This window comes from Aegilops tauschii, chromosome 2, assembly GCF_002575655.3.
Source record: "Aegilops tauschii subsp. strangulata cultivar AL8/78 chromosome 2, Aet v6.0, whole genome shotgun sequence".
NCBI classification, from domain to species: domain Eukaryota; kingdom Viridiplantae; phylum Streptophyta; class Magnoliopsida; order Poales; family Poaceae; genus Aegilops; species Aegilops tauschii.
In genome coordinates this window covers 445891712-445905050 of record NC_053036.3, presented here as the reverse complement: position 1 = coordinate 445905050, position 13339 = coordinate 445891712, and positions in this window count along the sequence as shown.

Sequence of the window (13339 nt, the reverse complement as noted above, 5' to 3'; positions counted from 1 at the left end):
ACATGCCCTGCAAAATAAAGTTAGATGTCCTCTACTTTGTTGTTGCAAGTTTTACGTGGCTGCTACGGGCTTCTAGCAAGAACCGTTCTTACCTACGCATCAAAACCACAATGGTGATTTATCAAGTTTGTTGTTTTAACCTTCAACAAGGACCGGCCGCAGTCAAATTCGGTTCAACTAAAGTTGGAGAAACAGACACCCGCCAGCCACCTTTATGCAAAACTAGTTGCATGTCTGTCGGTGGAACCGGTCTCATGAACGTGGTCATGTAAGGTTGGTTCGGGCCGCTTCATCCAACAATACCGCCGAATCAAAATAAGACGTTGGTGGTAAGCATTATGACGATCACCGCCCACAACCATTTGTGTTCTACTCGTGCATGTCATCTACGCATAGACCTGGCTCGGATGCCACTGTTGGGAAACGTAGCATGCAATTTCAAAAAAATTCCTACGCTCACGCAAGATCTATCTAGGAGATGCATAACAACTAGAGGGGGAGAGTGTGTGTCCATGTACCCTTGTAGACCAAAAGTGGAAGCGTTTGACAACGCGGTTGATGTAGTCGAACTTCTTCTCATTCCGACCGATCAAGCACCGAACGTACGACACCTCCGAGTTCTGCACACGTTCAGCTCGGTGACGTCCCTCGAACTCTTGATCAAACAAAGTGTCGAGGGAGAGTTCCGTCAGCACGACAGCGTGGTGACGGTGATGGTGAAGTGATCCGCGCAGGGCTTCGCCTAAGCACTACGAAGATATGACCGGAGGCATAAACTATGGAGGGGTGTGACGCCCCCGATTTGACCGTACACTAATCATACACGCAATGTGTACGATCAAGATCAGGGACTCACGGGAAGATATCACAACACAACTCTAAAAATAAAAAAAGTCATACAAGCATCATAATACAAGCCAGGGGCCTCGAGGGTTCGAATACAAGTGCTCAATCATAGACGAGTCAGCGGAAGCAACAATATCTGAGTACAGACATAAGTTAAACAAGTTGCCATAAGATGGCTAGCACAAACTAGGATACAGATCGAAAGAGGCGCAGGCCTCCTGCCTGGGATCCTCCTAACTACTCTTGGTCGTCGTCAGCGGCCTGCACGTAGTAGTAGGCACCTCCGGTGTAGTAGGAGTCATCGTCGACGGTGGCGTCTGGCTCCTGGGCTCCAGCATCTGGTTGCAACAACCAGGTAGAAAGGAAAGGGGGAAAAGAGGGAGAAAAGCAACCGTGAGTACTCATCCAAAGTACTTGCAAGCAAGGAGCTGCACTACATATGCATGGGTATAAGTGTTAGGGCCATATCGGTGGACTGAACTGCAGAATGCCAGAATAAGAGGGGGATAGCTAATCCTGTCGAAGACTACGCTTCAGGCCACCTCCATCTTGCAGCATGTAGAAGAGAGTAGATGGTAAGTTCACCAAGTAGCATCGTATAGCATAATCCTACCCGGCGATCCCCTCCTCGTCGCCCTGTTAGAGAGCGATCACCGGGTTGTATCTGGCACTTGGAAGGGTGTGTTTTATTAAGTATCCGGTTCTAGTTGTCATAAGGTCAAGGTACAACTCCAAGTCGTCCTATTACCGAAGATCACGGCTATTCGAATAGATAAACTTCCCTGCAGGGGTGCACCACATAACCCAACATGCTTGATCCCATTTGGCCGGACACACTTTCCTGGGTCATGCCCGGCCTCGGAAGATCAACACGTCACAGCCCTACCTAGGCACAACAGAGAGGTCAGCACGCCGGTCTAAATCCTATGGCGCAGGGGTCTGGGCCCATCGCCCATTGCACACCTGCACGTTGCGAGGGCGGCCGGAAGCAGACCTAGCAACCTCCGTTTCAAAGGAAGTCACGTTACGCGGTCCAATCTGGCGCGCGCCGCTCAGTCGCTGACGTCACGAAGGCTTCGGCTGATACCACGACGTCGAGTGCCCATAACTGTTCCCGCGTAGTTGGTTAGTGCGCATAGACCAAATGGCCAGACTCAGATCAAATACCAAGATCTCGTTAAGCATGTTAATTGATGTAACAGCGGACACCGACCAGGGCCAGGCCCACCTCTCACCTAGGCGGTCTCAACCTGCCCTGTCGCTCCGCCACAAAGATCCACCCAGAGGGCCGTCGGGACAAAGGTCCTTTCAGCCCCCAATCCGTGAATCACTCGCGGGTACTCCTCGAGCCGACCCGACTTTAGTCACCACATGTATCATGTATAAAGTATATAAGTATATACCCATGATCACCGCCCAAGTGATCACGGCCCGATAGTATAGCACAGCAGACGGACAAGAATGTAGGGCCACAGATGGAATACTAGCATCCTATACTAAGCATGTAGGATTGCAGGTAAAGGTAACAACAATAGTGGCAAAGACGGGCTATGCAGCAGAATAGGATTAATGGAAAGCAGTAACATGCTACACTACTCTAATGCAAGAGTATAGAGAAGAATAGGCGATATCTGGTGATCAAGGGGGGGCTTGCCTGGTTGCTCTGGCAAGAAGGAGGGGTCGTCAACAGCATAGTCGGTCGGGGCACCAGCAGCGGCGTCGGTCTCGTAGTCTACCGGAGAGAAGAGGGGGAAGAAACAATGAATACAATGCAAACAGATGCATAACGATGCATGACATGACAAAGCGTGATGCTAGGTGTGCCCAAACGCGGTAGTAGGTGATACCGGCGAAAGGGGGAAACATCCGGGAAAGTATCCCCGGTGTTTCGCGTTTTCGGAGAGATGAACCGGAGGGGGAAAGTTGTGTGTTCGATATGTTAGGTGTGTGTGGTGAACGAACGGGTCGCGTAACCGGATTCGTCTCGTCGTTCTGAGCAACTTTCATGTACAAAGTTTTTCCATCCGAGCAACGGTTTATTTTATATCAATTTTTAAAGTTTTTAAAACACTTTCTAAATTGTTTAATTCAAAAATTAAATGTTAAATTGCTATGGGTACGCAGAAGTGTACCCACAGAAGGGCTTGTGTGGCTGACCAGCAGGCCCAGTTGACTTGGTCAACTGCCCAGTCAGCAGAGACTGACTGGTGGGGCCAGTCAAAGTCAACAGCCCAGTCAGCATTGACCGTTGACCTGGTCAACCTGACAAGTGGGTCCCACTATCATTGACTCATAACTTTAGTAGTTTAGGAAAACTTGCTTAATTAACAGTGAGGCCCATCTGTCACTGGGTTATATTATGCTAATTACCTAATTAACTAATTAATTAACATACTAAATATTTTAATTAGCACTTATTTTTGTTCATTTGTTTTTCGTTCTTATCCAGAGGCTGGGCCCCGGTGGTCAGGAGCACAACTGGCCACACACACGCACACACACACACGGCTGTGGGCGAGGCCGTGGCCGGAGCCTGGTCGGCGGGTGGCCGGCGGCCAGCGGGCGCTGGGCGGGGCGGACACGGGGCATGGAGCGAGCGGGGAAGGGGCGCGGCGGCGCCGGCGGAGTGCACAGGGGGGGTGCGGCGACGCGCGACGCCCAGGCACAGCAGCAGCCCTATGGACGGGCGAGCAGCGGCAGCGGAGGCGCGAAACGACGGGCGGGACAGGGGAATAGGGGCGGCCGGCGCGCTGAGCGCGGCGATGGACGTGCGGGACGATGGGGAGAGGGAAGCAGGGGGATGGGCTCCTCACCCCCGTTGTAGGGGAGTTCGGCGATGAGGCGCGATGGCGCCGGCGGGGAGGAGGTCGGGGAAGGCATCCGTCGGGGAAGTGGAGGACAAGGCGGCGACGGGCAGCGACGCGGTGGTCCGGCGAGGTGGCGACGGTCGACGGGGCGCGGACGACGGCGAGCTGCAACGCGGCAACGGGGGCGCCGGCTGCCGTCGGGGGGGAGAGGCGAGGTCGGGGGGTCGCGCCGGGGCGGCTGGCTCGGGTGCCCCCGATCCAGATCGGGGGTGAGAGGAAGAGGTGGGGGATCGAGGGGATCGTGCGGGGGGGAGTGGGTGTGTCGGTGGGCTCTAGGGTTCCACGGGTGGGAGGTTATGCAGGCGCGGCTGGGCCGGCTGGGGTGGGCTGGCCGGTTGGGGTGGGATGGGCCGAGGCCCATCAGGAGCTGGGGGTCTTCTTTTCTTTTATTTTATTTTGTTTTCTGTTTTGCATTTTCTTTTATTTATTTCTCTTTTCTGTTTTATTTCATTTTAATGTATTCAGGCATTTTCTAAAAAGGTGTTTGCTGCACTATAATTACCTATGCCATTTTTGGCACTGCCCGAACATTTTTGTTTCAATGTTTGAAGACATTTGTTTGTTTGCCATATTTTTAATTGATTTTTGAATCGGTTTGAACTAACGAAAGATTAGCCACTGTAACGGAGGTAACGTGGCACCATTAGCGTGGGATTACTGTAGCTTAATTACCCGGGCGTCACAAGGGGGGTGCCGCACACGGCTAACAATTGTTCGTGTGTGTTCTAGGCACCCCTCCCCACATATATATAGGTGGGAGGGGGAGGGGAGCTGCCATGGGGTGCCCCAAGTAGGAGGAATCCTACTTGTGCCCCTAGTCCAATTTGGCCCCCTTTCCTTATTACCGGAAGGGGGAAAAGGGAAGAGAGGGGGGAGGAAGGAAAGGGGGGCCTAACCACGCTCCTCCTTCTCCTATTCGGCCTCCTTCCTTAGGGGGGGCGCCACCCCTTGTGGGCTGGTGTGCTCCCCTCCTATGGCCCATAAGGTCCATTAATCCCCCGGGGGGTTCCGGTAACCCCCCCCCCCCCCGGTACTCCGATATGTACTCGGTACACCCCGAAACACTTCTGGTGTCCGAATATCATCGTCCTATATATATGAATCTTTACCTCTCGACCATTTCGAGACTCCTCATCATGTCCGTGATCTCATCGGAACTCCGAACAACATTTGGTCACGAAATCACATAACTCATATAATACAAAATCGTCATCGAACGTTAAGTGTGCGGACCCTACGGGTTCGAGAACTATGTAGACATGACTGAAACACCTCTCCGGTCAATAACCAACAGCGGAACCTGGATGCTCATATTGGTTCCCACATATTCTACGAAGATCTTTATAGGTCGTACCGTAATGACAACATACGTTATTCCCTTTGTCATCGGTATGTTACTTGCCCGAGATTCGATCATCGGTATCTTCATACCTAGTTCAATCTCGTTACCGACAAGTCGCTTTACTTGTTCCGTAATACATCATCCCGCAACTAACTCATTAGTCACATTGCTTGCAAGGCTTCTTATGATGTGTATTGCCGAGAGGGCCCAGAGATACCTCTCCGATACTCGGAGTGACGAATCCTAATCTCGACCTATGCCAACCCAACAAACACCTTCGGAGATACCTGTAGAGCATCTTTATAATCACTCAGTTACGTTATGATGTTTTATAGCACACAAGGCATTCCTCCGATATCCGGTATTGCATAATCTCATAGTCGAAGGAATATGTATTTGACATGAAGAAAGCAATAGCAATAAAACTGAACGATCATTATGCTAAGCTAACGGATGGGTCTTGTCCATCACATCATTCTCCTAATGATGTAATACCGTTCATCAAATGACAACACATGTCTATGGTTAGGAAACTTAACCATCTTTGATTAACGAGCTAGTCTAGTAGAGGCTTACTAGGGACATGGTGTTCTGTCTATGTATCCACACATGTACCAAGTTTCCGGTTAATACAATTCTAGCATGAATAATAAACATTTATCATGATATAAGGAAATATAAAATAACCACTTTATTATTGCCTCTAGGGCATATTTCCTTCAATACCAACAAAGCATGACGTAGGGTTTTACCTCTTCGAGAGGGCTTGGACCTAGGTAAACATCGTGTCCCTCTCTGTCCTGTTATCATCGGGCCAAGACTACCAGCTCAGGACCTGATAACCCACAAGTATAGGGGATCAATTGTAGCCTCTTTCGATAAGTAAGAGTGTCGAACCCAACGAGGAGCTAAAGGTAGAACAAATATTCCCTCAAGTTCTATCGACCACCGATACAACTCTACGCACGCTTAACGTTCGCTTTACCTAGAACAAGTATGAAACTAGAAGTACTTTGTAGGTGTTTTCGGATAGGTTTGCAAGATAATAAAGAGCACGAGAATAAAAACTAGGGGCTGTTATATAAGGACACAATAAAGTAAATATAGCGAGTGTGGAAAAGTGGTGGTAGGAGTTGCGAAATTGTCCCTAAGCAATTGACTACTTTACTAGACCGATAGCAAGTATCATGTGGGAGAGGCCACTGCTAGCATGTCATCCCTGACTTGGAATTCTATGCACTTATGGTTGGAACTATTAGCAAGCATCCGCAACTACTAACGTTCATTAAGGTAAAACCCAACCATAGCATTAAGATATATTGGTCCCCCTTCAATCCCGTATGCATCAATTTCTATGCTAGGTTGAAGCTTCTGTCACTCTTGCCCTCCAATACATAGTCCTATCAACATACAACTAACCCTATGGTGTGATCCACGCGCGCGCTCATATGATGGGCACCAAAGGACAGCAACATAACCACAAGAAAATTAAATCAATCATAGCAATTCATCAACCACCGATAGAACAAAGAAAATCTACTCAGACATCATAGGATGGCAACACATCATTGGATAATAATATGAAGCATAAAGCACCATGTTCAAGTAGAGGGTACAGCGGGTTGCGGGAGAGTGGACCGCTGTAGATAGAGGGGGAAGGTGATGGAGATGTTGGTGAAGATGGCGGAGGTGTTGGTGTAGATCGCGGTGATGATGATGGCCCCTGACGGCGTTCCGGCGCCACCGGAAGCGAGGGGGAGAGAGCCCCACTCCTTCTTCTTCTTCCTTGACCTTATCCCTAGATGGGAGAAGGGTTTCCCCTCTTGTCCATGGTCTCCATGGCGTGGGAGGGGCGGGAGCCCCTCCGAGATTGGATCTGTCTCTCTGTCTCTCTCTGTTTCTGCGTTCTCGTCTGGTGCCCTTTCACCGTTTCATATATATATGGAGATCTGTAGCTCCGATTGGACTGAAACCTTCGCCGTAATTTTTTACCAAAAAATAGCTTTCTTGCGGCCGAAGAAGGGAATCAACCGCCTTACGGCTGGCCCACGAGGGTCAGGGGCGCGCCCCCTGCCTCGTGGCCACCTCGGGCACCGTCTCGCGTAGATTTTTCTTCCGGAATTTTCCAAATATTCAAAAAATAAGCTCCGTCCGTTTTTATCCCGTTTGGATTCCGTTTAATATGGATATTCTGCGAAACATAAAACATGCAACAAACAGGAACTGGCACTGGGCACTGGATCAATATGTTAATCCCAAAGATAGTATAAAAAGTTGCCAAAAGTATATGAAAGTTGTAGAATATTGGCATGGAACAATCAAAATTTATAGATACGACGGAGACGTATCAGGACCCCCTACCCGAGGTCTGTCGTATTCGACTCCGTCATTGGTGGCCCATGCAGGTCCTTCTCGTAGTTGCCACGGTGTGATGTGAATTCAAATCGACTCCGACGTGATCAGCGCGCCAGAATGGGTCTTCTTGCCACCTCAGTTGGTCACCTCGGCCAGGCCAAGGACTACACCCCATGTCGGATTTGTTAGGAATTGATAGGCGTCTTCATCAATATCAACTTCCATTCAACCAAGATTATGGAAGAAACGTCCATGGAGCTCGCGGGCTCAACGTCAACATTACCCTCGGGCGACCGTCCAGATTTTGCGGACAACGGATTTGTGCGAGCGTCGCTTTTTACGAACCCTTCGGTGGAACTGTGCGGAATTGAGTGTACAATGATCCAGTAAAATTTCACTGTGTTGCGACAATTGAATCTCCGGCAATCACCGATTTACCGAGGCTCCGGCAAATTTGGGCAGAATCCGCACGAGTTAAGGACAACGAGTCTAGTGGCAAGCTCGGACATCCATTGAAAGATCCAACCGTTGATATGCTACATAATTTCTGTGTCCACAACCCCTCAAAATTTCAGCTCAATCCGATGGTTCAAACCGCGCCAACTGCCCGAGGAGTGCATCAATTCTTGAATATGTTTTCTGTGCGAAAACGAATCCGACTCAAGTTCATATTTTTTTCATGAACGAGTTATTGGAAGTCATTTTTGGAGTAATTTTTTGTAGGGTATTGTGTTTTCATCTCAAACTCGTGCCTATAGTTTTGAGCTTTTTCTGAGGTGCTCCTCACCGCTGCGCCGATGTTAAACCGGGCCAACCTCGTTGCTCCATGGATGCTGTGAACCCCTAGGGTTGTCTATTTTTCATAGAATTTGGACTTTAATCATTTAACTAACATTCGGTTACAATCTGGAACGTACAAGTACGATGTGCACACTGATGAACCAGCATATTAAGTTCCCTACCGACATGACGAACCGAAAAAGAAGCAAAACTAAGCACAATGTCCTCTAATACTTTTAAGATATGCGCCATAATTGACCGGGGATTGTTGCTCGTATGCCATAGGTTGACTAGATCCAAATAGTCAACCTCCATTATCACATCTGAATAGCCACGAAGCTGGACAAAAATCATCCCTCCCGAAGAGCTAGCAACTCATCTACAAAAGGGATCAAAGACTCTTGGCAGTGGCTTGCCCAGGGCGCCAAGGAACACCAGGTGAGAAAGAGCCGCCTCACTTGCTCCTCCTGTCAAATAATCATCAAATGCCCAACCATAACCATGGGAATTCGAGCAGGGTGAGAGTCTCATGCACCCATTTGATCGCCTGCTCAGGATAATACCCGTCTTCATTGTGAGTCCCCCGATTGTGTGATGACCGTATCGAGTGCATAATAGTGATGATTTTGCATTTAGTTTCGTCATAGAACATGTGATCCACCAAAATATCACGAGCCCAAGTTTTTGGGTGCAACCTTGGTAGATGGATCGGAGATCAAATGGACCCTTGCCCGCAGCCCAAAACTTTTTTGTATGTGTGTAGTTGATGAGCGCATGCATCAAGTTTTCATCCATGGCCTGACAAATGTCACATCAACAAGTGGTTTAATGTGCCTATACTTCAGAGTCACGGAGTACGAAAGAATTCCACAGAGAAGCTTCCACTAGAATACCAGAACCTTCGGTACCACATGTAATTTCCAAAGTGCAGTCCGCAATTGTTTGCTTGCCAATGAAGTTTCTGTAATCGTCCCTTCCTCTGGAGTACTGAGCTCGTTATGATTCATGAGAGAGCAATACACTGATTTCACAGTGTAGGTTCTTGACTTTTCCAAAGCCCATGCCAAAGAATCTTCACCTCCAATGAGTTCAAAGGTATGTTGAGAGTTGCTTCCACATTTGTGGATTTTTTTTTGACAGACTAGTCCACACTCCAAGTTCAGGTATACTCATTGATCAAGCCCGATACTTTTGGTAGGAGTGGACCCATCCGACCCATAGGTTTTAGAGTTGCCATGTTTGGGATCCACAGGTCATCCCATGTTGACATGCTAGTGCCATCTCCAACCCGGTGGATCGGACCAACTTACAAGGACTTCCTTCTAACAACAATTGCCCTCCAGGTAGAAGATGTTCATGTAGGGACTGTGGCTTGAATAAAATCGATATGTAGGTAATACTTCCCTACCAAAACTCTTGCATAAAGCGAGTTTGGGTGTGTTAGCAGGCGCCGGCCTTGCTTGCCCAACATAGCCAGATTGAATAATTGGAGATGTCAGAAACCCATCTCACCTTTGATCTTTGGCGCCGTGAGTTTCTTCCAAGATAACCAATGAAGAGATCTCTTATCCAAAGAGCTGCCCACTAGTATTTTTCCATTGACGCCATGACGCCTTTACAAACCTCCTTTGTTAATTGAAAACAATTCATATTGTAGATTGGAATTGCTTGTGCGACGGGCTTCAACAACACCTTGCGCCCTGCGCAAGCGAAGTTTCTCTTCACCAACCATTGATCTTGCTCTGATTACGTTCATCAATATGATTGAAGTTGTTGCTGGTGATTCCTCCAATCGTAGTAAGTAATCCCAAATAGCGTTCTGAAAACTCTTCCATTGAGATTCCGAGAGTATGTTTGAAACCTCTCGTAGGGGCTCACCTATATTTGCACTAAAGACAATTGAGCTCTTGTTCGGGTTCACCGTCTGACCCGAACAATCAGTGTAAATTTGAAGAACTTCGTTGAGTCTTTCTGCAGTTTGGGTTCTTGCACTGAGAAATATGAGACTGCAGTCAGCAAATAATAAGTGGTTTATCCATGGTGCATGGATACTCACCCAAATACCTCTGCCAATGTATGCACCTCCATAATTATTGAGTAAAGAAGCGAGACCTTGCACACAAATAAGGAAAGAGGTATGGCGATAATGGATCACCCCAGCGCAACCCCTCGAGGGACTAAAATACAGAAGTAGTTCATTGTTTACCATTATTGTGAACCTTACTGAGGTCACATATTTCATGATCAATATGATAAAACGATCACCAAAACCAGTTTTGACAACATGGCTTCGAGATAATGCCATTCAACTCTATCATAGGCATTGAGCCTATCCAGCTTGACTACACAACACACATTGTTGCCCTTCTTTCTCATTCTGATAGAGTAAACACTTCCATACGCCACTAGTGCATTGTCCGTTACAGTGGTGTGGTGATGCTAGCAATCGAGGCCAGTGATGTCAACAACTCAAAATTGTATATGTATGTAAATATATACACTAAAGCTTAGCTATAACTAGCTTGCTAAGCACATTTATGTGATATCGCTTGACATCATAAAGTACATGTAGCTCACTGGCCAGGTATGAAAGTGCTTTGCTCTTCTCCAATAACCTCATCAAGAATAAGGGGAACCTGGTTGGCCATAGTTTTGACTGCAATTTTATACAACACCGGGCACAGAGCAATAAGTCTATATTGAGAAATTTTCTATGGGTTTCGTACCTTGGGGATCAAAGTGACCGCAGTATAGTTCAGTCCCAAGGGAAGCTCACCACCATTCAAAAACTCAACACCACTGTAGTAAGAGGAAAATTCATTGGAGGTCCTCGTACTCGTCGCGTTAGCCAATTTAGTCCTTTAGTTAGAACTACCCGAAATACGATCACTAAACTTGTCCGAGGGGTTCATATACGGTCCAATGTACAATGCATGTACACGCTGATTTGGCAGTTGATTGGCTTGTCCACGCGTGCATTGACCGCCAACTCATCAACACTTGGTCGAAACGAATCAAACATGGTTTATTTTGCAAAATTTTCATAATTAACGCTTCGCCCCCACCCCCGCACCTCGCCCCTCGCTCTCCTCTCCTCCCCCCTCTCAACCCTAGTCCCCTGCAGTCATCATCGCAGTTGCCGGCCTGGAGCCGCCATGCCATTGCCAAGACCACCCTCCCCCGGCGGTTGGCCCCGACAGGCAGGGAGAGGTGTTCGCCGGCCCCAACGACCTCCACCTCGACGAGCCCGACGAGCGGTGGACGCTCGCTACCAAGGAGCACGACAACGTGGTCATGTCCGCGTCGCACTAGTTCGCGCACCCGTCCGTGTACTACTGCCGCGGCCGCACCGTCGGCTGCCACGGCTTCGGCTCCACGGACGGCAACATGACCGCGCTCCCGCTGCGGTACGTGAAGCGCGTGGCGTTCCACACAGTGCTCAGGGCGCTCGCGTTCCTGCGGACAGTGGCGCCGACGCACTACGCGAACGACGCGTGGTTCGACAGCAGGGAGTGCCCGGACACGAGACGGCGGAGATGGCGGAGCCGAAGGGCGGTTTCTACAGGGCCCAGTTGGAGGAGTTCAGAGCGGCGGAGGGGGAGACGAGGAAGAATGGTGTGCGGCTCAGGCTGATGGACGTGGCCCGGACCATGCCGCGATGTCCCGACGGGCACCCTGACTGGTACGGACACGACGCCGACGAGCAGAACGGCTTCGACATCGACTGCCTGCACTAGTGCTTGCCGGGACTGATCGATGTGTGGAACGAGCTGCTGCTTCAGATCATGGCCGATTTGACTCATCGACCGGGTTCCTGTCTGTTCTTGCATTGTTGCGCGCGAGTTTTCCAGAGCCTGCAACAGGGTGCGATCATATCAAACACTGTTAAATAATTCAATAACTGAACCATTGTATTCTTTTCCAGATAAAACTGACAGCATTCTACTTCATAATTTACAACACAATCAAGCATCAGAAATCTTCCATACTGTAGTAACAACAACATAGATACAGAGTGACAACATAGTGTCAGTTGAATCAATAGCAACACCGTTTTCCCGAACACCACACTTGCCAACAACAACACAAGTTCCCCAAATCAGGGTGAGTAGAAAGACGGTCGAACCAGCAAGCAGCCCCGTGCCGATGAGGACCTGACTTTGTGCAGTCGCTCCCAGAGAGACCAGATACTGGTAACATAACAGAACAAATAGATCTTAATTATGTGTGAACGTGTGCATCAAGAGACAATGGAGGGCTCACGGGTACCCTGCTAGAGACTCTATTTTGGAACATGACGAGGCTCCACATCTGGAACAAGTAGTTCACAAGCGGCCTTTCGTCATCGGAGGCTAAGCTGCAGAAGTTCAACGCCGGGAACAACTTGTTTTCCGGCAAGATACCGGCACGGCTCGCTGCCAGAACGCCGCTGCTACAGGAGTTAGTCATGTCTACTAACAAGCTGTCGGGAGCTAAGCTGCAGAAGTTCAACGCCGGGAACAACTTGTTTTCCGGCGAGATACAGGCACGGCTCGTTGCCAGAATGCCGTTGCTGCAGGAGTTAGTCATGTCTACTAACAAGCTGTCGGGAGCGATCCCGGCGAGCATCGCGTCGCTCGGTGGCCTCACGCAGATGAACTTCAGCAACAACCAGTTCACCGGCGAGATACCGGCAGGATTGGGCTCTATGCCGGTGCTCACCCTGCTCGACGTCTCATCCAACCAACTCTCTGGTAGCATCCCGCCAGCGCTAGGATCAGTAAGGTTGAACCAGCTAAATCTTTCATCCAATAATCTCGTCGGCGAGGTCCCGGAGGCGCTCGCTGTCTCCACCTACGACCGAAGCTTCTTGGGCAAACCCACGCTTTGCATGGGCCCGGCATCGTCAGGGAACCTCGCCGGCGTGAGTTCGTGTGCAGCCAGGTCATCCGAAAAGGTATCACCAGGCCTCCGCACCGGCCTTGTCGCCGCCACCGCCGCTGCTCTACTCGTCGTCATCATTGTGCTCGCTTTCTTCATCGTTTGCGACATCAAGAGGCGGAAGGGGCTCGCGCCGCTCGAAGAAGCATGGAAGCTTACCCAGCCGCTGGACTTTGGCGAAGCCGCCGTGCTGCGAGGGCTCAGTGACGAGAACCTCATCGGCAAGTGC